General features: G+C 41.5%; 1 long non-coding RNA gene across 1 annotated transcript in view; it reads right to left on the reverse strand.

Moving 5' to 3' along the window:
* LOC119116598 overlaps positions 1 to 23,565 on the reverse strand; it is a 97,459-nt gene that overhangs the window by 65,895 nt on the left and 7,999 nt on the right. Inside the window, exon 2 of the long non-coding RNA XR_005096298.1 lies at positions 20,442 to 20,549. This is a non-coding gene — a long non-coding RNA (uncharacterized LOC119116598). The remainder of the gene's footprint in view (positions 1 to 20,441; positions 20,550 to 23,565) is intronic.

A 23,565-nucleotide genomic window follows, 5' to 3' on the forward strand; every position in this document is an offset into this window, starting at 1 on the left:
GCCATTGGCGAAGTGATGTTCACCAAACAAGGGAAACTAAATGGACTGGTTGAAAGTTGGACAGAACACCCGGGGTGGTCTTACTTACCTCATGAGAAGCCAGCAAATGTTTACAAATGTGTAACATGGAAATTCGTGGTACAGATAATGCTGGGACAAAACAAAGACTCAAACCAATAATTATTTAAATGGAATAAAAATAGCCACCAAATCAATTTCTCCATATGGTCACAGGAAAGCTAAACATCAAAATGTTTTTTTTCAGGTGAAAGTAAAAGCATGGAATTTCTCATTGGATGTCAAATAAAGGGGAATGCTTAGCAATAATTATTCCCACTGTGAGGTGGAATACAAGCCCACTTCGGTCTATTCAAGTGCACCAATCAGTTGCTCAAGCTGTCGGAGAGTCTGCAGGTAACACAGTCCCACAGAGGTAGCATCTTGTACCTTTGCTTCTTATTCTGTTCCACTGCCAAATTGTCTCCTGAGCCAAACTGGAAAATGAGAGTTTCTCTCAACCCAGTACACTGAACAGAAGTTGTGTGAGTTGACAGAAATGGCCGAGCCTGCCAAATATTGAAATTTCCAGTTTCTGCCATCCCATCAAACTTCAGATGAATCCTCAGTCGACTCGCCACGCTCGTGTCCACCAGCCGTCTCAAATCAGCTAATGCGGAAATTAATTATCCAGGCAACTACATTTAAAGAAATCTTGGCTAAATCTGTCAATAAAGACAAGCTTCATTTGTATTGTGAAAATCAATCCGTGGCATCTTATAAGACTAGAATCAAGCAGTCAAACAAGACCATCCATCCAAAAACTGATTGCTATGTGTCATCTTCATTTTAAATTAAGTATTTCAAACTGGAAATCCGGAGAAATTAGCATTTTATGAGTCATAAATTCATTTCCACACACAGCCTGCTCGGATGCTTCCATTATTCCCAAGCAACTTCATCCTACGCTGGCTGTCACACTCGCATCAAACTGTTGCATTGTGTATTGTTTACTAGATCCACAACTGCAAGGGTGTCACTCGTGAGAAAATATTCACATGCAAATACTTTGAAAATAAATTCTGCAGCCACTTTGAGATTGCCCTGGTATGAAAAGCGATAAAGTACTACATTTTGTTAATCTGGTTTTGACCTCGCTCTAATCCCACACTCGACTAAGGTAAAACCTTCAGCATGTAACTGTAAAAGTGTCACAAGACAAAGCCACATAGCATTTGCAAAAAAAAAAGAAAACACTTTGAAGCTCGCACTTAACTTACCTTTAGACTACGATTGGCAACAATAAGCATGACCCGGCATTCCTAGCCAAAACTCATTAAAATATATAAAGGCAAGGAATGCTAATTTCACCCTAGATCCTGAAGAAGTAGAAGAAAGACAACAAAAAAAGGGTCTTCATTAAGAAGAGCATGCATTATTCAAGGTGCAGCAGGCCAGAAGAATGGCTTAAGGCCAATTACGCACTACTGGAATCTTCCTCTGGCTTGCTGCTCGGCCCCACTCCTTTTCTGTCGTCAATATTCATATATATAGTAAAAAGGAAAGAAAGGGGAAAAATATAAAATGTGATGAATTAAAGATTAAAGATTAAAGTCCCAATGATCGTCACACACACACCTGGGTGTGGTGAAATTTGTCCTCTGCATTTAACCCATCCCCGTGTGATTTTAATCCATCCCCTGGGGGAGAGGGGAGCAGTGAGCAGCAGCGGTGCCGCGCTCGGGAATCAGTTGGTGATCTAACCCCCCAATTCCAACCCTTAATGCTGAGTGCCAAGCAAGGAGGTAATGGGTCCCATTTTTATAGTCTTTGGTATGACCCGGCCGGGGTTTGAACCCACAACCTTCCAGTCTCAGGGCGGACACTCTACCACTAGGCCACTGAGCTGGAATTATTAACTGGTTTTGCAGGGTAGCCTCTCTGTCTTAATTAATGACCCATTTCTAGTGATCATTATTTTACATTTTACAACTGGACACAATGACTTGAAGAAATTGTCTGTTATTATTATTATTATTATTATTATTATTATTTCCTGTCCTTTTGAAAACATTAAATTTTTCATATACAGCTAAATTAAAAAAAATAATTGCATGTATACTAAGTCAGCACCCTCAACCTACAATGGCTGGCAAACAGGCAAACTTTTAATCTCCACTTCTATTCTAGTAACTAGTTGGTATCACACAGCACGCACACTAAGCCTGATGAGTCACTCGCATGGCAGGTTCGCACATGGACGGGAAGTGGAAGAGAAACAGGAAGGAGGAGAGTCAACGGCTTACTGGACGTCATTGTCGGATCAGATCACACAGCAGACGGAGGTGGCAGTCGAAGCAAACAGCTGCTGGGACACGATTTATTACACTGGAATATAGGGAAGTGTGTGTCTTTATGTGTGTGTGGAAATCATGTGACAACAGCCTGTCACTCATCCTGTCACAAGACTTTCACAGTGTGTCCCATTGTGGTCGTACATGAGTCCGCATCAACCAGTGACCTCGTTCATTTGAAGCAGTTTTTCCTATAGAAACATCCCAGCAAGACCTTTTTGTGTGTGTGTGTTTGATTAAGGAGTTTTGTTGTGTACGTGTGCAAGTCAGCACGGCCTGGGCCTACTCCGGGTCCTGCACAGTAATATGAGCAGACAGTGAATGGGCAACAGAACCCCAGACCGGTCTACTCCATTTGAGATTTATGGGACTAGCAAGCACCTGACTCTTGTTGACGCACACGCACAGGAACACACTGACACACAAAATACTGATGACATAATTTTGTAATAAAAATAGTTATGCTGCCATGTCAGAACGAGATATCTCAAGTCATGTTATTCATAAAATACAAAAAAAAAGCTAAAAAAAAAACTAAAGACGACAGCTCGCGACCATCTTGTGCCTCATCCATGAGTAATCAATAACAATCATTACTACATAATTACTTGGATGAGTACTGTTCCCAGAAGTTTCCGTCTCTGCATCCTCACAGACGCAAATTTAATTCATCATACATAATGAAAATTTGTCTTTATTCACACATGGCAACTGGCTCAGTAAACACTTTGAGCCGCCGTGAATCCACAATGCAGTCTTGTAAGCGACAAAGAGCCTCATAATTTGAATGCACCAAAGTTCATAGAAAAAAATTTCTGACTCAAAAATCTTTGCGACAGTCCTCCATCCTCAAGGCTGCTGCAACACCAATTAGTCCTTAAATCATGAGTGATCAGATTTGAAATATGGAAGACAGACTGCTTCAAGGCAATTTCCAGCCAAATCTCCACTGAAGATTAAATCGGATTATTATTTGGTCTACAGCGAGATTTAACGACACTGGGTCCTATGCTAAAGTGAGAGCGTGGGGGGGGGGGCGCGAAGAGGGGTTGGTGAATGTACATGAAAACAAGAGGACGAGAGCAGAGAGGAGAGCGAGGTTTGGTTCCAACTGAGCCCTTAATTAGCTGGGCTAATTGAGCTGTTAATTGATCTGTTGTCTTAATTAAACATCTCCTGACACTTCTTTGCTCCTTGTATTTGGAAATTTGAGAGAGAGAGAGAGAGAGAGAGAGAGAGAGAGAGAGAGAGAGAGAGAGAGAGAGAGAGAGAGAGAGAGAGAGAGAGAGAGAGAGAGAGAGAGATGTAATACTTAAGTGGCCAGCCTAAAAAAATAAAAAATAAAGGTGATTATCTGAGAGGCCTGATGACTCCATTAGACACTTTGGCTTGTTTGATTTCAGGGCTAAAACCATCATCGCCGATTTGCTTGCGGTTAAAGTGCTAGGCAAATGCATTTAAAGCAAAAATCTGATTAGAACTAATCTAGCAGCGATATACTACTCTGATAGAGCTGCCAATTTCCACAATGTCGGCTGACTGACGGCTCAAGCGTGTTCAAATGTAAGAGCTTTTTTTTTTTTTTGCATTTTTTTACAATTGTAACTTTTTGGTATAAAATAGTTGATTTGAGTTCACCTTTATTGCCAACGATCACAATGAAAGAAAGAGGGAAGGAAGGAAGGAGAGGCATTATTGAATTCCTATACAGGCCAAGTGAATGATTTATTGAGCATTGTAATGAATAACCAGCAGGGAGCGATTTGGTCTTGTTGAGAAGATTGCACTGATTGACAGAAATGCTTGACTTAGTTGACCCTTGCGCTCAGTGAAAGGTGAAGGGTAAGTAAACCCTGGTCTGATTTGTGTTTTCACCACGGGGTGCCTGAAATGGTGCCAAGCTAGCATATATAATTCTTTCACCATACTCTGAATAATTGACGGAAAAGTACGATATCTCATTGCCTTCTGGTTCTCATCTGATGTGTTATAAATAGTAAATATGTCAGCAATATATCTCCATGTTATTGACATCAGGAGGAATAACTCATAGCGAAGCCTGCATTGCTGTCTTACTGTACGGCTTGTTATCAACTGTCCTCTCATTACAGAGTTCATGCTCAGGCATTCTTCACACTTAATGTAAACAGATTAGCTCGGTGGAGGATCCAAGTGTACTCTTGCAACACATGAAGGACGTCAAAATAAGGCTTGCTAAAAGGTTTTCCAGCGCGGTTACATGATAGTGTGGATGTGCCTTGCGGAGAGAAAGAAAAGATTCGATTAAAGAGGCGGAGGGGGGAGTTAATGGGAGACTGTGTGATCAATACATTTTAAAGCAAGGTCGCCCAAAGTTCAAGCCCACACGCAAAGTATCCTGATGAATGAGAAGCGCGTTTGATGAGATTGCATGCAAGCCGGATTATTCCTGAGCCATTTGGGATGTATTATTTTTGTTTCAGGTCCAGTGAATTATGATGTATCGACGTCTTTTTGTCCTCTTGTGGTTGAATTCCGATTTTTTTTTTTTTCCTTCGACTTGGATAGAAACTTTGACAGCCTGCTGTCTTTGTTCTAAAGTTCATACAGGGAAGCAGATGGTTCTTCTCAATGTGATTCAGCAAGATAGCTAGCTATACTGTGTAACTATCGCCTCTGGTGGTTGGCACTCATGTCAATGTATGGAAAAGAGTACAAATATTTGAGATGGGGGGAAAAAAGGAGCATACAGTACGATTCACATTCATAAAAATCAAAAAACGCGGTTTGTCCTCATTTCATAAGGCACATGATTGGTCAGCTGATTTACCTCCCTCAGAAGGTCCGACAGGATCGGACCATTCGCTTCCAATTAAGAAAACCTAACTTTGTCCCATGTGCTGCCATCCTTTCTGCTTTTTTTTTTTCCCCCCCCTCACTTCCTCTCCTTCCACAAGACGTCTGGTCTTTAATGTATTTCAGAGAACATCTGCTAACTATCACTGAACCTCATGGGATTTCCATTTAGCCCAGTTAATTACTCTATCAAGCCAGGTTCATTATCATATTCCTCCTCTTAAAAAATGCACGCGACACTTTGTGACTGCGCGTGTCAGTGTGTGTGCGCATAGGTGTCTCTGATGTGTATGTGTGTATGCGTGTCTTAAAGACATTACTAATTGCTAGTGGTTGAGCTATTATACTCGCATTAATGAACCACAGCGGTCCATAGGAGTCGTCTCTGAGAGTCAAGGAATGGATGTGTTAGTTTGTTTCTCTCGGGAGGACAAGAAGCTGGTATTAATCTAAATGAACAGCAACCTTCTGACTTCTCCCTGTCTGTCTCATCCCCCACGGAGTTTTTTTCAGGTGACTGATGACACGCCCTTACTCGAATGGGAATATGATGTCACGACCGACATGTGATACCAGCTTTTATGTAGTTTGTTTAATTTTTATTATTATTATTATTATTATCATTTATTTTCCAGGTGTCTACAATGGATTTATGTCAAAATACCCGAGAATCAAGAATTATAGCACACTTTATACAACCTAATTTTTGTCTTGCTCATGCAAGTGAGCGAGGCATTAACGGTAGGTTCAGATTCAAGATCTCAAGGGGCAGAGCAATTGGGTGGCTAGACTCAGAGCCCCGAAAAAAAAACAAGACTCCAAACTGTGAAGCCCAAGACTACTTCACCGAAGTATGTGTTGGAACTAAGTTAGCTAATGCAAAACACTGATGCTAGCTGAAGCAAGTTCAAGTATGCTGAGCTATCAGGAGAGTTGCTGCCGATCCTAAAATGTTTGTTTGTTTTCAAAACTGTACTACCTCTGAAGTGTTTGAATTTCGAGGTACCACTGTACACAGAAAGTTTAGTGCTGGCAGACTTTTGGGAAAAACTTCAAAAAAAAGATTCGCTATATGATGCGTAGCAAATGAGAAGCTATTTGTCACCCACAGGGTCAGATTTCTCCTTCAGGGATCAGTATACAATAACATAAAAACAATCATCAACAAAAGATTGCCTCTCTCAGTATGCATACAAAGTACTTGAAGACTCCATAATTAATTCGTTGCCATAATTGAAAATGCCTTAAAGTGACTATTGTCGTGTTCCTCGAGGTCATGCGATTGAAAGCATCGCCAGCTGCTCTACTAAACAGCGACGAGATGACGAACAATAATCACAGATTCATCTTCTAAAGCGCACGAGCCAGAAGGGGTTGGCAGGATCAGGGAAAGCTATTTAAAAGTAATAGAGCTGCTTGCTTGAAAAGCTACGACCTCGAAGCCGTACCAATACTTTGAACCAGACTTGCAATGATGGATAGTGTGCATTATGGAGTAAAGACACTGAAAGCACAGTGGAGTAAATGTCTTCACCGAGAACCAACCATTCTCTTTAATTGAATCAATAAACCATCCATACCTACTTGATAATTTGAAATAAATAGGTTTGAGACAGCCGGCGACAGCGTAATGGAACCAAAGCAGAAGAAATAGAAGAGAATGGTTGATAAAAAATAACTTCTTAAATCTACTGCTCTGTTGTTGTTTTTTTGTGGTGACAGTTATAGCATCATTTTGTTTGGAGACAAACGTAGAAATGAGCAACGCACACACACATGCTGGTGTCTACTGAGCGGAGGTCAAGAGCAACCTGTCTGGACCAGGCAATGCTTCGTAAATAATTCATGAAGATGCGCTTTTTAATTCATAAAATAATCTGTTTGTCTGACACCGGCTCATATTTTCCATTATGATGTTTACAGCTTAGAACATCAGAGAAAATGACTTCACTGACATCAATTCAACTTTGCCAATACTTTTTAAAAACGATCTTTGCTTTCAGCCTAAATGTCCGTCATTAGGAATATTACATTTCGAGATATCGGGCAACCAGTTTATAAATTGCATTTCCCGGCACGCTATCTTGAAGTCTAGGTGTGTTTGTGGAGCACAGAGAAGCAAAATCTCCTCTTTGATGAGATTAGCTGAGTGGTGTACTTGAAATAACCTTTCATGCGCTGCCATTATTGTATTAATCTATTCTAAAACAATTTGGTTGAATTAATTAGGCCTTACATATTTCAGCGCTGCTCACAGGCTGCCTGGAAACAGATGGCGGCGAGGACGAGACACTCTCTCCGACGGATGTGTAGGGCTAGGGAGTAGAATGGTGGAGGCGGAGGATTTGGAACGAGGAGAAAAAAGAAGTGTGGTTGGAGGGTTAGGAGCGCCGTGTACCTGACGGACTGACAAAAGGGGCTGAATTAGATTGAGACAAGAGAAGGAGAAAGTTGCTCGACAGGGTCTTGGTCCTAATCAGTTCCTCTGCAACTGACAAGACACTGGTAGCTTAACAACATTTGGGTGAAGGAGGCTATTATCTCAATCCTACAGTGTTGCGGCTAGGTTCAACCTTGAACAGCTTGTAGATGATGAGCCTATCCATATGGTGTTTAAATCGCTCAGCCTTTCCTGAGCCATTAACCTTCAGGACACCTTGTACTGTTCCTACACTTTGACTGACAGCTCTGTGTAGATTTCATGAAATAGTCTCCACTTTTTGAGAAAATTTAGATGGAGTTTCTGGTCCTTAGCATACCAATTACCAGATTTTCCGCACTATAATGCGCACCAGATTATAAGGTGCACATTCAATGAATGGCCCATTTTAAAACTTTGTCCATATATAAGGCGCACCGGATTATAAGGCGCACCGGATTATAAGGCGCACCTTCAATGAATGGCCCATTTTAAAACTTTGTCCATATATAACACAGGTGTCAAACTCAAGGCCCGGGGGCCAGATACGGCCCGCCACATCATTTTATGTGGCCCGCGAAGACAAATTGTGCATCAAATTCGTGTGTCATTACGAGAATTTCAAATTGTCTTCACTTTTAATAATACCTTTGTTTTTAAATATTTGACCAGTTTTTACTCGTCTGGTTTAAAAACGAGTTATTTGTCAGTTTGTTTTGTAGCTTTTACTGTATATAATATGAGGTGCTCATACATTTATTTGGGTTGACAGTCATAATGGCCCTCCGAAAGAAGCTATGACTACAATGCGGCCCGCGAAAAAAATGAGTTTGACACCCCTGATATATAAGATGTATACATTTGGCCCGCGGGCCGGACTTTGAACACGTCTGCTGTAGTGGCTCAATATTGGTCCATATATAAGGCGCACTGTCGGCTTTTGAGAAAATTGGAGGTTTTTCGGTGCGCCTTATAGTGCAGAAAATACGGTAGTTGGTCCAACATGGGTTTATGTTTTGTCTCAGTTTGTTGTTGGGGTAAGCTAAATTCATTTAAATTTGGAAGTGATACTTGATAAAGATATGCTTCACAATTTCCAATTCCCGCAAATGGTGAGGACGGTTAAAATGTTTTACAGCAGACTCAAAGAGTTGAGGAGAGTCAAGTGCTGAAGCATTTACAAGCCACGCCATGAAGAAAGGACAAGCTAATGGCAAGAGGAGAGGCGGTGGATCGTAATGCACTTTGTGGCATGTGTCCAGCAGACTCTTACGTTTTTAGATGATCACGATAGCGCCAGAGAGGAACGAGAGAGAGAGACAAGGGCAGAAAAGTGGATGGGAGGGTGGGGAAGGGATGACTTGGCAGAAAGGTTGCAAGAACGATGATGCGGAGGTTTAGAGACTAATGCCACAAGATGGAAATATCTTATTTTGACTAAAAATCTAATAATAAATTACCTTTGGATTTAAAGTGTAAAGAGAAATGTTTGTGAATTAGAAGCCACAAGACTTCAAATAATTTACATTTAAGAAGTGACCGGTCAAGTGTTGGAAATCCTGACTACAAATCTTTACAGAGCTGAACGTAGTCCTTTGGCATTGCATGAACTACATTTCCCATCTTCCATTGCTCTAAGTGCCCCTCTGTTTTCCTGGCACGGTGGTATCACCATCTCGCTCCAGTCAGGCAGAGCCATCCCTCGAGTCTCGCTTTTATTACCTTGTTGACACCAGCTGCTACTTTTAAGCACTTTTAAATGCTGAGTCGGAGCGGAGGCTCAAATCACAGAATTAATGCCGTTATTCCTGCCCAGCTTTCATTTTGGCAGCGCTTTTAAGCCACGGACTTAACAACAAGCCTGGGTTTTATTCATTCAGACAGCTGGTGGGAATAACACGGTTGCCAGTGGCATAGAACTGCGTGTGGGACTTAAAGTGTGCTCGACACGTGTGGGAGGGCATCTGAATATTCAAGTGTTCTTTTAAGAGTTGCTCATGCGCCGTCCAAATATTAAAAACAGCCATGATGGTCAGTTTCTATAAACAAAGATTGAGCTGTCATTCTCAGGATTTTGGCATGAAAAAGGTGATTAAAATGAAATGTGGTGGGAATGTGACATAACCAAATGTTGCAGATTCCTCCATCCTTCTCCGCCACTTGACTTGCCACATTGCCGTTACGCCTGCGTGAAGTCAATCGCCTCCTCTTACACACATACACACACACGCTCTTTCACTCGCTTCACACACAGCAACTAAGCAATGCTATCGAGCAGCTGTACCTCTCCCTATGTGCAGAGTGTTGATCTCAGTTCTTCTCTCACACACTCCGAGCATATGTCAGTCACAAACAAGACACACTTGCCGTGCATCCTTTTCAATAAGAAGTTTGGCCTTCTGAAATCTGACCAGTGTTGCAAAGTGCAAAGCTATGGTAAAGTCACAGTATTTATTTCTGTTAATTATAGTCACGTGACCTAGAAAAATATAATAAATATAGATATTAATATATAATACTATACAACTAAATAAATTAAATTGTGCATGATTTAATCTTGCACGTGTTTAGCCTTTCAGTGGCCACCTGAAGAAAGAAAATGGCCAGAGGGTCCAAAAAAAGAACCACTCTGACTGGTTCACTTACAACAGTCAACTGGGGACAAAAATCAGCAACGACACCTGTGCGAATGATGTCTCGCTCTCACTGCTATCCCATTCTCGCCCGAGGCAGGATTCGATTTTTAACCTTGTTCTTAACCTTTCTCTGCCCTCGCTGAATGAAACCTTACTCTTCCTGTTCAGCCACCACACTGGCTAAAAGACGCTGTGGCAGAACTTTCTCAGATGTGTTTATTTTGTCATGCGTACAGACAGGTCTTTCTTGTCGAGACACAGATCGAACTGATAGCCAAGATCAACTCCAAAAAATCGGACAAAAGGGCACAAGGGTCAACAGACTAATATGACATTCGATTTTATACTCTTCATGTTTCATTTGTCAAGCTCCACCTCTTTTTTGGGTTTAAAAAAGGTTCAAGTTTTTTAATTGGAGATGACACATGGAGTAAGTGTGCCCTCAGACTGCAACCAGCGGGATACAGGAGAGGAGCAGCTGTGCTGACTTCCGATTGAGGTAGACTTGTGCGGGCTGCTGATCAGAGACAGATGTACAGAGCTTGGAACAGGACAAAAGAAGAAGGTCACCCCTCTCACAATGGAACGGTAGCACTTGCAGCAAGGTCAGCCGCACTCACTCGCTGCGGGACCGGAGCTACTGTTCTAAAAACATGCCAGGGCGGCTCTATCATGGTTGACTGGGGGGGGGGCAGTGGATTAAGGTAGTTTGTGTCAGTTGGCAATTAAAATCGATTTGAAGCTATTTCAAATCTGGCATTTGTACCCGGAAAATAATTCAAGCCAAAACTACAGCCATTATTTTACTGACATTAATTAACGTTAAAACCCACGCCTACATATTTTTACTTTCTGTTTCAAACAAAACAGACAACCATAACGATCAAAGCCTTGTACTAGTTGTTACTGTAACCATGACGACAAATCCACACACATTTCCAAAGCCTTAACTCTAAACATAATTAATCAGGCATGAGGAAATGCCATTCAGACAACATCAAGTAAATCAGGTACAAACTCAAAAGTTCCCACGAACAATTCCAAAAATAATCATGCTTGATTAAGAGAGAACCCAAGAAAATCCACCTGCCAACACCTCATGTGACACACACATACACACATGCGTTGTCAGCAACTATTACCTCCCCCAGGGTTGAGTCCCCACCTGGGAGCTCCATTCCGTCATTGCACATTAGCTCAGTTACCCTTTCATCCTCTCCTGTTACACTTGTTCCCAGAGTTTTCGCCTGTAGACCAAGCTCGCTATTATCTCAACCCACAATTGAAGCCACTAAAGAGGGTAGCAGCAAGGCATTGTCATGCGGGATCATTCTTTCGTTTCTTTTTTTTCCGTCTTGAGTAGTTGAAGCCCACTTGAGAAGTGACAGAAACAAAAAAAATTGTTACCAAGAAGGTATTGTGCTACCCCGCTCAATGTTTTTGTAATAACTGGTATTTTATTCGGCAGTCCACATCCTGACTCACTTGAACCAGAACACTTCAACGGTTGTTTGCACTTTTCCTGTTCTTAAAAACACAAATAAGCCATTGTTATGTGTCACAACAGTTATAAATAAATAGAAACTGTAGGTAAGAGCGAGAGCTTAATGACCCTTCGGGCTCCTGTAATGTCTAACCAGTCGAAAGTAAACATTTACCTGCAGACGTGATCTGGAATTAATGTGTGATCACCGCCTGGGGCGAAAGCAGCGCTCTATTTCCTGACTTAACATACTAATAAGTTGTCCAGGTGTGTGTGTGCACTGCGGGAGGTAGACGTGAAAAAAAACATGGAATTAAAAGGAAAGCACAAGGTGAATTTAAAGAGCAGATCAATCTGAGATGGTTTTTCTTACGGGGATCTGAAAATTGAAGGAGATTGAAAACCAGCGACGTACACGGCATATTCTCCTTTGGAATTGTTTGTCATTGCTATTAATTCTATCTGAGCTTCATTAATCCACATTTTCACGTGGAGACCAGGGCGTCCTTCATCATCCTTTCAGTTTTTGCCAGCATGGCCTCCGGTGTCCAAATTCAACCAGGGTCACAGCGCGTTCCCTCGGCCTCTAGGGAGTCCGTGGGCACGTCCACGTGCATACAAAAACACAGATTATTAAACAGGTCATCCATCTCAATCACTGGTGTTGGAGCCGTGTCAGTGCAATTCTCCACTGGGTGAAGCGAAGAGTTTAAATTCTAGATGACTGAGTTGGAGGTCATTGGTTGTCACCCTGGGACCCGCATTTTGCTACATCAAAGTTGAGAATACAAAAGATGTGTTGTTTATAAATGACTATGGAAAATATGTTCATACTAAGTTGTCTGTTGAGGTCGGGGAGGGGATGGGGGGGAGGCTTTTCCATCAATCCAATGTAAGCATATAGAATAATAGTCACCGAGTACAGGATTGTGACAGCAGATGTTAAGAGTAATGACAGTGGAGATTACCCAATAATTGTAGCGGTGTAAATCATTTTTGAAGCGGGGGGGGGGGGGGGGGGTAAGAATAGGAGGAAGAGCCAGGTTGGAACAAAGGCGAATTAATTAACAGCAGGGAAATCATCCATTCATTCAAAATTTTTCCACAAAATTTTCTAAAACGCTGATACGATTTTTTTTTTTGCTTTTAAATCTAACACTCAAAAAAAGGCAGCTTTTTAATATTCAAATGTTTGGTTCGAATTAAAAAAGAATTTAAATTGAAAAATTGGCTACAGGGTTTTACTATTTGATTTGTCGTATTTACGCAATCAACAAAGTAATTAGTGGACCAAAGAGAGAAGTTAGTTGTCCGTACGAAGCAAGGCGAATAAATGTTGATGGCGAGATTCACGGGGACTGCGGTGAACAAGATCATGGCGATTATAACAATGTGGCTGCTGGTGTTATTGTCTACATTTGGGAGCTAATCGCTGGGACGCAAGCTGCCGCCTGAGGCCCGGGATCACAGACAGAGAGGCACCTCCATCTAAGGATGCCGTGACATATTTCTCTGTGATGTCCCACAACATGACACACCCCTCACCCCATGCCCCAGTATGCAAGGGTCAACTAAAAGCAAGTGTGTGTGCGTGTGTGTTAGTGAGCACGAGCGGTTGTGTGTTTGTGCATGCGTGTGTCTGACTGGCTCCGTTGTCACCTTGATTGTGTAATAAACTTGATTCAGTTAAGCGTGAATTATTGTTAATTGAACTAAAAAGTCATTTTCTTAATTGAAAGCCAGGGGGAGGGGCAGAGCAGATTAACGACATAAAGGAACGTTACCTTCAATTGCATTGCGAAAGCATCTTGACAATTTGATCTTGTCTAATTCCTTTTTCCTCACTCTTGTCATTATTTTTATTCTCCATCCTGCAACTATTGTAAAAGACGGTAATGTAATTAGCTGTAAAAAGTAAAAAACGTTTGTACCTGACTGCTTTGTCCTCCAAAATGCAATTTAGCCAAAGTATGTGCCTTGCAATTGTGCATGATTTTGCTGGCATCTTTTAAAATGGTTCAAATAAATTTAAAACAAGACTTTCATTGAATTGAAAACATATTAAAATAACAAATCAAGATCCAGGTACCAGAAAAGCAAAATACAACTCAATGTAAAACAGGTTAGTGGCAATAATGCAGCACAACATGTATGTTTTAATGACACAAAAAGCAGTTAGTGCTAATGTTGCTACGACAATATTCTAAAAACTGATTAACCATAACAGCAGTAGCCACCAAATGACAATATAAAGTCAACGATGCGGTAGATGCTCCTATTCCACCATGCAACTATGTCTACCATCATGTACAAATGTCATTGTCAAATACATTGGCAACTCGAATGGCTTTCACTTAAGCTGACTATAGCGTTAACGTAATTATGGAAAGTGAGCTATTTTGTTCTATTTTTTTTTATTAGGAGATCTTTTTAGTGTATGTAAAAAAATGAAACGGAAAAAAAAACAGAGGTAATCCATCACATTATTTGAGCTTCGACTTGTGTAAATAATTTATTAAATTCAATCTGATTTTTTAACTTCAAATAAACTCTTTTCTAATTTCAAGTGATCCACAATTTTTTTACTTTTTTCCAGACTACCATAGATAAAACAGAATCAAAGAGAAATGCTTTCAATGCATTCTTACCATCATCATTCCATCATAATCACATTCTTTTGACTCCATCTTTCGCCCCAAAGTTAACAGTGGGAGGCTCCTGCTGACCCCAATGAGGATAAGTGCAACTGAAAACGGACGGCAGGAGGGATATATTCTAATAAGGGCCATTTCCTACTGCTGAAAACTTAAGAAAAAAAAAAAGTTATCTTGAAAAGGCTTCAATTTAACCTTAGAATGAGTGCACGGAGCAGAAAAAAATGTTCTTTCTGTAAATAGAGCTTTCCACTGAGGAATTTACACACAACATACAGAAAACGTTCCCTTTCTTTGAAAATGGTTTTCTAGGAATGACAGTCATCTTGCAGACCTCCCCATCTATTCTTCCCTTCAAAGACCAAACAAGGCCGCTCAGAAAACAGCAAATATTTTGGAATCCAAATCCACATACCAGAGCTGCTGGTGAGCTTCAGGAAACACACACACACACACACACACTACATTCCAGTAAACACACATGGAATTACCAAGGAAAGCGCTCCTGGTTTCAAGGCTAGTGAAATATTATCATATGCACAACAATATAAAAAAAAAATATTTGCTGTTGACCTCTATTTAAAAATGCAAAATGTTACAGTGGTTTCCAATATTAAATGTAGTTTTTGGAATAAAAACATCTGGCTAGCTTTTGATGAACTGTTTTTTTTTCCATGAAAAATTGATGTTCAAAAATTGTGCTTCCATTGTTCAGCTGCAAACCGTAATTTTGCCAAACATGATTCGTGTGCAATCTTGATTCATTGTGCGGCCCAAATGACTTTTCATCAAGCTCCTGTTGCATAACAACCAGCGTAAATGACACTCGTGCTATCATTGTAATCTTCTCCTAAAATGATTAGTGCACGTAATAAAAGCAAACACTGCCGCTCCTGTTAATTAAAAAGAACATTATGCATCCATTCGTACTCATCTTCCTTCATTATAACGCACGACCTTTAGAGCAGAGACATTCCAACAATGCCATCCCATAATACATTATGTCTCCACAGTGTGTGTAGGGAAAGTCGAACCTTGTCAATCATAAAACTGTGGGATGGGGAGGAGGGAATAAGAGGAGGGCCATTACCTGAATCTTCCCGGGCTAAATAATTAGACATCTGACATGTAGTGAATGGGTTGGGACATTATCGCAGGCCTCCTTTGTAGCCCCGCCTCCCAATACACAGACCCGCTCACGCACATTAGGGCCCCTCTGAATGATTTAGGGGCTCTGTTAATAATGTAAAGGCTCCTGGAGCTAATTAGGTGAGTGGCGGAGGGCGCCGGCTGTGACGCATCGTCTCACTGATAGGAGCTGTAAAGGAATGAAGCACACACACACACGTTCACCGTTTGGTTTAGGTTTCCCTGTGCATACACTGCTCCCCACAATCATGAATAACAGCCATAGGTGTTCTCAAAAGGGCCAGCTTATGAATTGCTTGTATTATTCATCATGGTTGAAAATGAAAAACGGGGACCTTGCATATGAGACCATGACTCTTGAGCTTCTTTTATTCATGGGGCTGCATTAAAAAGTCAATAAGGAGTGAGGAGTGCTAGAGGCTAAGTATGGCTTTAGGGAAAAGTCTCCTAAATGAGTCATTGTGAAATAATAACTGATGAATCACGTATTATGTCACGCGAGAGATTAAAGATCAGTAAAAATCACGCCTCTGAAGATTTAGCCAAGTCACGTGACTTCCAATGTCGGAAAGTAGCAAATACTAAATACTTTGTGACTGTGGCCTTAATTAGACTTGTCAGGTAGGTAGGTTTTTTATTTTAATAACTTTTTATTTTATCTGCCCAAAAAATAACTACCATTAAAATTAATGCTAATAACAAATTATCAGTGTATTTAAAAAAAATAACTGCAAGAAAATAAACTCCAGCCTACTGATAATTTTGTGTCAAAATGTTTTGTGCTGAGACGTGAAGATAACTTGAGCGGAGCTAAACGTGTTCATTGAAGCAAGATATGCTGGATGGTGGTTGCTGCCAGGTCTTTATAAACTACGGGGGATCATACCAAGATTGAAGGTTACAAACGGCATGCAATTAACTAGTTTATGCCGTGTGAGTAAACGTCACGCAGCACTAGATGGCATGCTCATTTACTGACATAGTTACTGCTTTTCTCTTGATTCATGACCTTGTTCATTTCATATGCCACAATGGAAAATACTCCAAAAAAAATGCCTATTAATGATAAGAAAAATGTTGTTGGACTTGGACAAGCAGCCTCGGAAAGGTTGAAAGGTGAAAAAAGGAAAAAAAATCAATAGGAGTGATTATCTTGAGAGGGAACAAGTGAGGAGCCAAGGTGGGCCTTGTCACATGTACAATGTCTCCCTCCCCACTCTGGCTGGCGCCATAGCTGTCAGCCCAGTAAGTGCAGTGTCAGGCTGATTAGAGAGCAGCGCGGCCCAGACGGAGAGCAGCCAAGCTCCAGACGAGCCCTCCGGAGACGCCGCGCCACAACAAACCTCGGCCCAGGGTCAAGACTCGCTTGTCAGCCTCCCCGCTTTCAAGATGGGCCCCTTCAGTGCGCAGCTAGCAACCGTTTTGCACAGCAGACGGCCGGGTCAAAGATTTGTGGCTATGTATGAAAAAAGTATCTCCATCACGAAAACTCCCGTGTACAATATTTCCATTCTATTGAAGATTTAAGAGTTTTCTTGGCCTTGACACCAATGCAGAAACATAAAAGAAATTTAATGTGTCTTTTCACCCATGGTTAGGATGATTACATTAATCTTTGAACGAAAACAGCCTATGCTGAAATTGATAAAAAATAATATAATATAATATAAAAAAATTGCTCTTTTAGGTGGAATAAATTCACAAAATTAGCTATTAAGTCATTTATCTCACAGCCACAGAATCCACCTTCATCAAGCCTCCCACTGTCTTTTAACACTATCAGCATTATTACGCTAAATCGGACGACACATTTGCATACCTCTGTCATTATATAAGATGAAACAAGGAGATTAGTCACTATATTGTATAATTAGAATAGTAAGGATAACTGAGGCGGTCTTGGCTAGCTGGGAAAATAATAATACTTGGATTATGTTATGTTGATTGTTGACGACTTAAATCTATCTAGAAGCAATTTCGTCAAAATGACTATTTGACCTAGTTTTTTTACATGTCAGTGTGCGTCATTCAAAGTTGTGCATATTTGATGATACGGGATCAGCAGTGTCTGTGAGTTTACCAGTTTCGTCACATTCCTTAGCAACATTATACGCCTGAGTGAGTTCTACCTGAGTGTGTGGAGGGTTGACCGTATCTAATCACAGCCTGGGAAGTTGAGCGGAGGAGAGGTTGAAGACAGGGTGGCACCATGTGGAATAACTCTACTGGATTCAAACGAGTATATCGGGTGAATGCTGTTTTGTGTGCTACAAATAATACGCAAGATGTACTGAAGAGTGGAAAAAATCATTTAAAGTCATTTGACCGCTCTTTCACCTGAAGGGAGCTGAGCCGCGTCAGGCGTAAACATCATAAACAAGAAGCAGAGGAACCTCCCCAGCCCATACCTCCTTTAGGGTATAGTCAAGTCGGAGTGGGAGGAGGAGGTGTCGGCGTCTCTACAAAGCCTTCTTATCCACGAGATATCAAAGCTGTCCTCCCTGCATGAGATCTTGTCAGGATGACGTGACTCACGCAGAGGGATGGCGTCCATTGCAAAGAAAATCCACAAAAGGAGACGAGGCCAGAAAACGACACAAAAGCAAAGAGCAGATTTCCGTGGAGATTTGGCAACGTGCGTAAGCTTCCTTGCAAAATATGTTTTTTTGATGTCAACAAAGAAAAGTATTGTGTCTGAAGACGCTTCTTCAACCAGTCCCGGATGACTCGAGTGAAATAGTGGTGGCGGCATTTCACTACTTCTACCATAAGTTAAAGACAACTTTTCTGACCGCATTTTCTTTCTCTTCATATTTGTTTTATAAAAGACGATGTTGGTCGGTGATATTGTAAGGGACGGAGAGAAATGACCTTGTGTACGTCTGTATACTTGTGTAATCAGACAGAGAGGGGGATTAGAGACCCGGCACCTGGCAGGTGGAAACAGTCTGTGCTCATCCTTCTTGGATAGCGCTTGTGTGTCTCTGATACACACACACACACACACGACAACTTGTCCTTTAGTCATCGTTGTCATGTTCCGTAATGACCTATTGCTTGACTTTCTGTACTGATTGTTCAATCACTGCAACCGTAACAAAAACATTTAATTACGAAAAAATATTTTACTTTATTTTTAAATGTATTGGTATAATGTAGGCAAAAACATACATTTAAAACAAACACTTTTTTTTTTGTTGCAAATGCGTAAATCAATACATATGTAAATACTGTTTTTGTCTCCTGCACTGTTCACATACTTTATCACTGCTGCACTTTGTACTTTATAATTATCTTATTTCATATTTTTATATAGAATGTCACTTTTTTTAACCAGCCGAAATACCTCTACATTGCTGAAAGCCGTATGCAACGAAATTTCGTTTTGTACACACCTAGTGTTGACAAAATGACAATAAAGTTCTGTCTAAGTCTAAGTCTAAGTCTAAGTCATATTGTTTACGCCTCACCTTAAATTGCTTCACATCATGGATTGGAAGTTTATCACTGAATTTCTCCTTTGAAGAAGAAAAAAAATCCAAGGTAAACTAAATCAACATCAAACATCTCAATCCCAACTCTTGTTGGCATTCCCAAAAGAACACTGAGCCATCTGTTGTGGCCCGCTCAAAGATAGTCGCTCAAGAGGAGTCAACAGTGTTAAGTTAAAACAAACACACTAATTAGCCTGATTAAGATCTGGAAGATTCCTTGAGATTAATACTAGTCTGCTTTCGTGAGATAATAGAGTTTACGTCAGGGGAGCGCAAAGGCGATTTGGGGTCTTAGGGGATAAAAACTGGGGAGGAAAGTGAAGCTGAGGGAGAAGGTGGAATGTTGATCATATTAATGGGGGCTTTGCTGTTTGCGGATGAGTGGAACTACATGAAGTGAGCAGAGAAAAGGGGAAATGAGAGCTAAGGGCCAATCCTGGACGTGGGCTTTTTTTTTTTTTTTTTTGGGCTTCACTGGGAGTAAGTGTCTCTGCAGGCGCTTGTCACTCTGAGGGGCCAGCGTGGGACAATCAGTGATGATGACGGGGGCACGGACCTGTGTCAAGAAGCTGAACTGGGCTGTCATTCAAAGCTCTCTACCCTATGGGATGACAAGGATGGGCCTTAATCTGCCGTGAGTGAGAGGGAGGGTGACAGAGTGATGGAATGAAAGGGGGGGGGGGGAATTAGACAGGAGGAAATTGGGAGTTGGAGGGGGCAAGAAAGACTAGTTTGGATTTATAATGCTTGCTTGTCGCACTCAAGGAAGTTTTTCTAAATGCTTTTTCAATCTGTCAATGCTTTTGAGCCTGGTTTCAGTTAATAATGAAAAGTTCATTTCAAGGAGGAACTCAAAATGGAGAAAACGAAAATAGCAAACAGTTGGGAAATAAAAAAAATTGTTGTTTGCCCTTTAAACAGTTGTCCAAGTGCGAGTTAACTTTGACATAATTCACAGGAGGAGACTGTTAGACTCCAGTTGGCAAGAGTGAGTTTGAATTTTCCAAGAGTGTCAAAAGCATGTATCTTTTAAAACCCAACATACTGTCAACCGCCATCTCTCCTTGAACCAGTTTATTTTCAACCAAAACATAGCCTTTACACTTTGTAAATGGTATTTTGTAAATTTGGAGGATTTATAGATCCCAAAGAAATTGGCGTTCCACAAGGTTTGTCGTAGACAGATTGCAGTGGTTTAGTTGTGATGGAATGTGATGTTTAGGAGACAGAGCTGTTAATGTCTGGATGGGATAATAAGGCACCAAAATGACAAGTGAAACATAAGAAAAACATTGTGGGCCGAGTTATATTTCCATGAAGTTTCATTGTCATAGGTCCCATACAACAATCTATTACTGCACATGTGTAGCTTTTGGTTGCAAATCAATCAATAGATAATACCGAGACGCCGCCGTCTTACCTGATCCCATGGCATGGCCCAAATGAACTTGACATTGGTTGGTCCAGCAAGGCCCATGAGTGAGTCATCAACTTGCTATCTTGGACCACAAGCTAGCTGGCAGTTCTCCTGGGAACACAAAGAAATGACCAGTAAAGCAGCATGTAAGGAAACAAAAGTTGCGGAGGCTCAGTCTGATAGTCAGGATTTGCTGAAACTCCAGCAAGCTGTTTCCAATTAGCCCTCACTTATTCTCGGTGTTGGTCCACCGCATCATTTTAAGTAAATTTAACTATAGCAAAAAGCCACAATGTTTGGCTTTGCAAAATGTTCTCTGGTCTGACAGAGGGAGCTGCAATGAAAATCCTTTTCACTCACGGTTACATCTATTCTTCAGTCTGCGGTGTTTCACCGTGATGTAATGCAATAACAGGTAATCCAAAACCAGCTATAAAGAAGCCAGCAGATAATGAGATACCAATTCCAAAGCACAAAAGCAAAATATGTCAGTGGTACAGTCGGAATGAAGCCATTGAAACAGAACACGACTTGAAAGATCTTAACGAGCGGTAACATTTATTCGGAATGCTGCTCATCGTCTCAGATATATTCTTGGATGCTTTAGCCTAGCACCGGAATTTTCGTTCTCTACTTCATCAGATGACACTTTGACCATCCTAACCTGGCACGATTTGTACTTTTACCGTTTCACAAAGCCATAGCAGCCAACAATGGCTTTCTGAAGCATTTGACATAGCGGTAACAAATACTGAACAAAAGGGGTCCAAGGATTGACCCTTGAGGGACCCCACATGTCATGGCCATTTGATCCGCTTTGAAAACACCATCCTGAGTACTGGCAGCATTAATCAAGACTGAACATTATGACTTTTTCCTCTTGGCTCACTTACTCATTGTGAATGCTGAGTATGTAAAATGTGCCATATTTTGGAAAAAAGCACCAAACAGTCCAGTTGCATGACAGAAAGACAGGTGGCGAGTGTTATGGTTGCAGGTCACATCCCATGCGACTCTATGCACCAAGAGAATCAGCCAATGATCTTTCATCACCCAGATGTACGGTGTCCCGGAGGTGATCGGAGCCACGACCTGACACTGCGATGTCCCAGCATGCTCGGCAGATGTGGGTCAACTGACATCTGTTTCTCAGCACAGGCCAGGCTCAGCTCGCCACGACCCAACCCTGATGCCATATTCATCCTAATAACCTCTCCCATAATCACCAGGGATTATTCTAATATTAGTGTGCACACGCACTGGGACTGCTCTGATTAAGGTATAGTGAGTGCTCCATATGTTTTTTTTTTTTTTTGGGGAGGGCTTTTTGGGGGGATTTGTATGTTTTCAGTCCCTCAGTGAAAAGCCATGAAAAAGCCAGCTTAGAGAGGACTAAAGAGAGTCACTGCATAAATAATATTGGAAAATAGCCTAGACAAGAGGAAGGAGGGTGTCGCGGAAGTGGTTTAGCTACAACGCATGTTTGGTCCATGATGAAAATGGAAATAGTTGTCCTTTTAAAACGTGAATCTCAAAAATCTTATGTGATTTTGAGTCTGAGTCCATCAGCCAATCAAGATGATTTAGATCCCCTGAAAATGAAGGTACTCCTCGTTCTTGGAATGAATTAACTAGTAAGTCAAGATATATTTTTTTGTCCAAAACAACATATGTAGTCATTATATAAAATATCTTTCCATATAACGTGTTCTTCTTTCTTTATATATGCTGCGTCTGAAATTTTCAGCTTCCCTTTTTACCCTAAGAGGTCTATTTGTGGAAGTCATGGCCTGCTGGTGTTTATGACTCTCTGGGCTCCTACTGCTGAACCCCCCCCCCCCTACCTCCACACCACACACACACACCAAGCAACATACAACACACACACACACGGAGTTGTCCCTTAACTGCTGACTCTCAACTTCATTCCGAGCTGCAGCTGCATCTGCTGTCACCATGGAGACCTTGTTTATTACTTAACCCCCCCCCCCTGCTCACTCACAAACACACACACAAGGATGCAGCGGTGGCAATCTGCAATCTCCCCCTGTGTTTGATTTGGTGTTATAAGACCCAACGGATCACAGCCCCCAGCAAGCCCGGACCCATATGCACAAACACACAGAGGCAGCAGTTGGCCTAAATGGATGCAGCAGGGCCCGAGTATAAGCGGCACACTCCCTAATCACCTCCAGGCTGCTCTGGATAATGACATTTGTGAAGGCTTGGCGCGTTAAGAGCCAGCCAGGTATGCATACCTTTCCTCTCCTTTTGCACTTCCACCCAAAAAGACATTCAAATAAAACATTGCATTATTTTCAGGGTGTTCCTCCACACATACAAGTAGGCCACAGTTGAGGTTTCACGAGTGGCCCGGTGCGTTATGCAACACGTGAGAACCTGCTAATCTTGTTCAACAGCCTGCTCCTCCTGGCCATGTCGAGGCCACCCCACACACATACACACACCTCCTGGCCATCTTTGGAGCCATGCATGGCTACACACCCAGGTGGCCTTAATGGGTTTAAGAGTGAGTCCAGATCCCGACCTGAGCTCTTGGGTCTCCTGTCTCTGCATGTGACAGCACAGCGAGCGAGACGCGTGAGAGGTCAAGGCGTCAGTGAGATGGCCAAACACATCACACTGCTTGTAACGGAAGTGGAGCGTGACAATGCTTGACTACACACGTTTCTTAAAACCTCCACCAATATACTGTAATGCTAAAACTAATAGATTTGAATGTGTAGGAATAAAAAAAAAAAAAGTAAGAATTAAAAAAAAAAAGAAAAAGTACTACTTATTATAGAAGACCCAGAATCCCCCCTTGTCGGATTTCACCTAGTTTTATTCTGAATCTGGTGAAAAACTCTCAAGGGAAAAATGTTGGGTCCTCGGTGGAAGTCTACACACTTTTCAAACCGTTCAGTCCACGCGACTGTGACAGAAATGACTCGAGCCTCCCCCAACGGCAGCAATGTTTCACAAGGCATACTTTGATAACAGCAAAAACAAATAACAGAGCAGTCCTCACAGGCAGCCCCTTGTCAGGGCTCGGTTCTGGACTCCTGAACCGAACAAAACAATTGGTTCCAGATTGAGGCGGGCTTCTGTTCTCCCCAGGGGGATG

Source organism: Syngnathus acus, chromosome 22 (genome assembly GCF_901709675.1).
Source record: "Syngnathus acus chromosome 22, fSynAcu1.2, whole genome shotgun sequence".
Taxonomy (NCBI): Eukaryota; Metazoa; Chordata; class Actinopteri; order Syngnathiformes; family Syngnathidae; genus Syngnathus; species Syngnathus acus.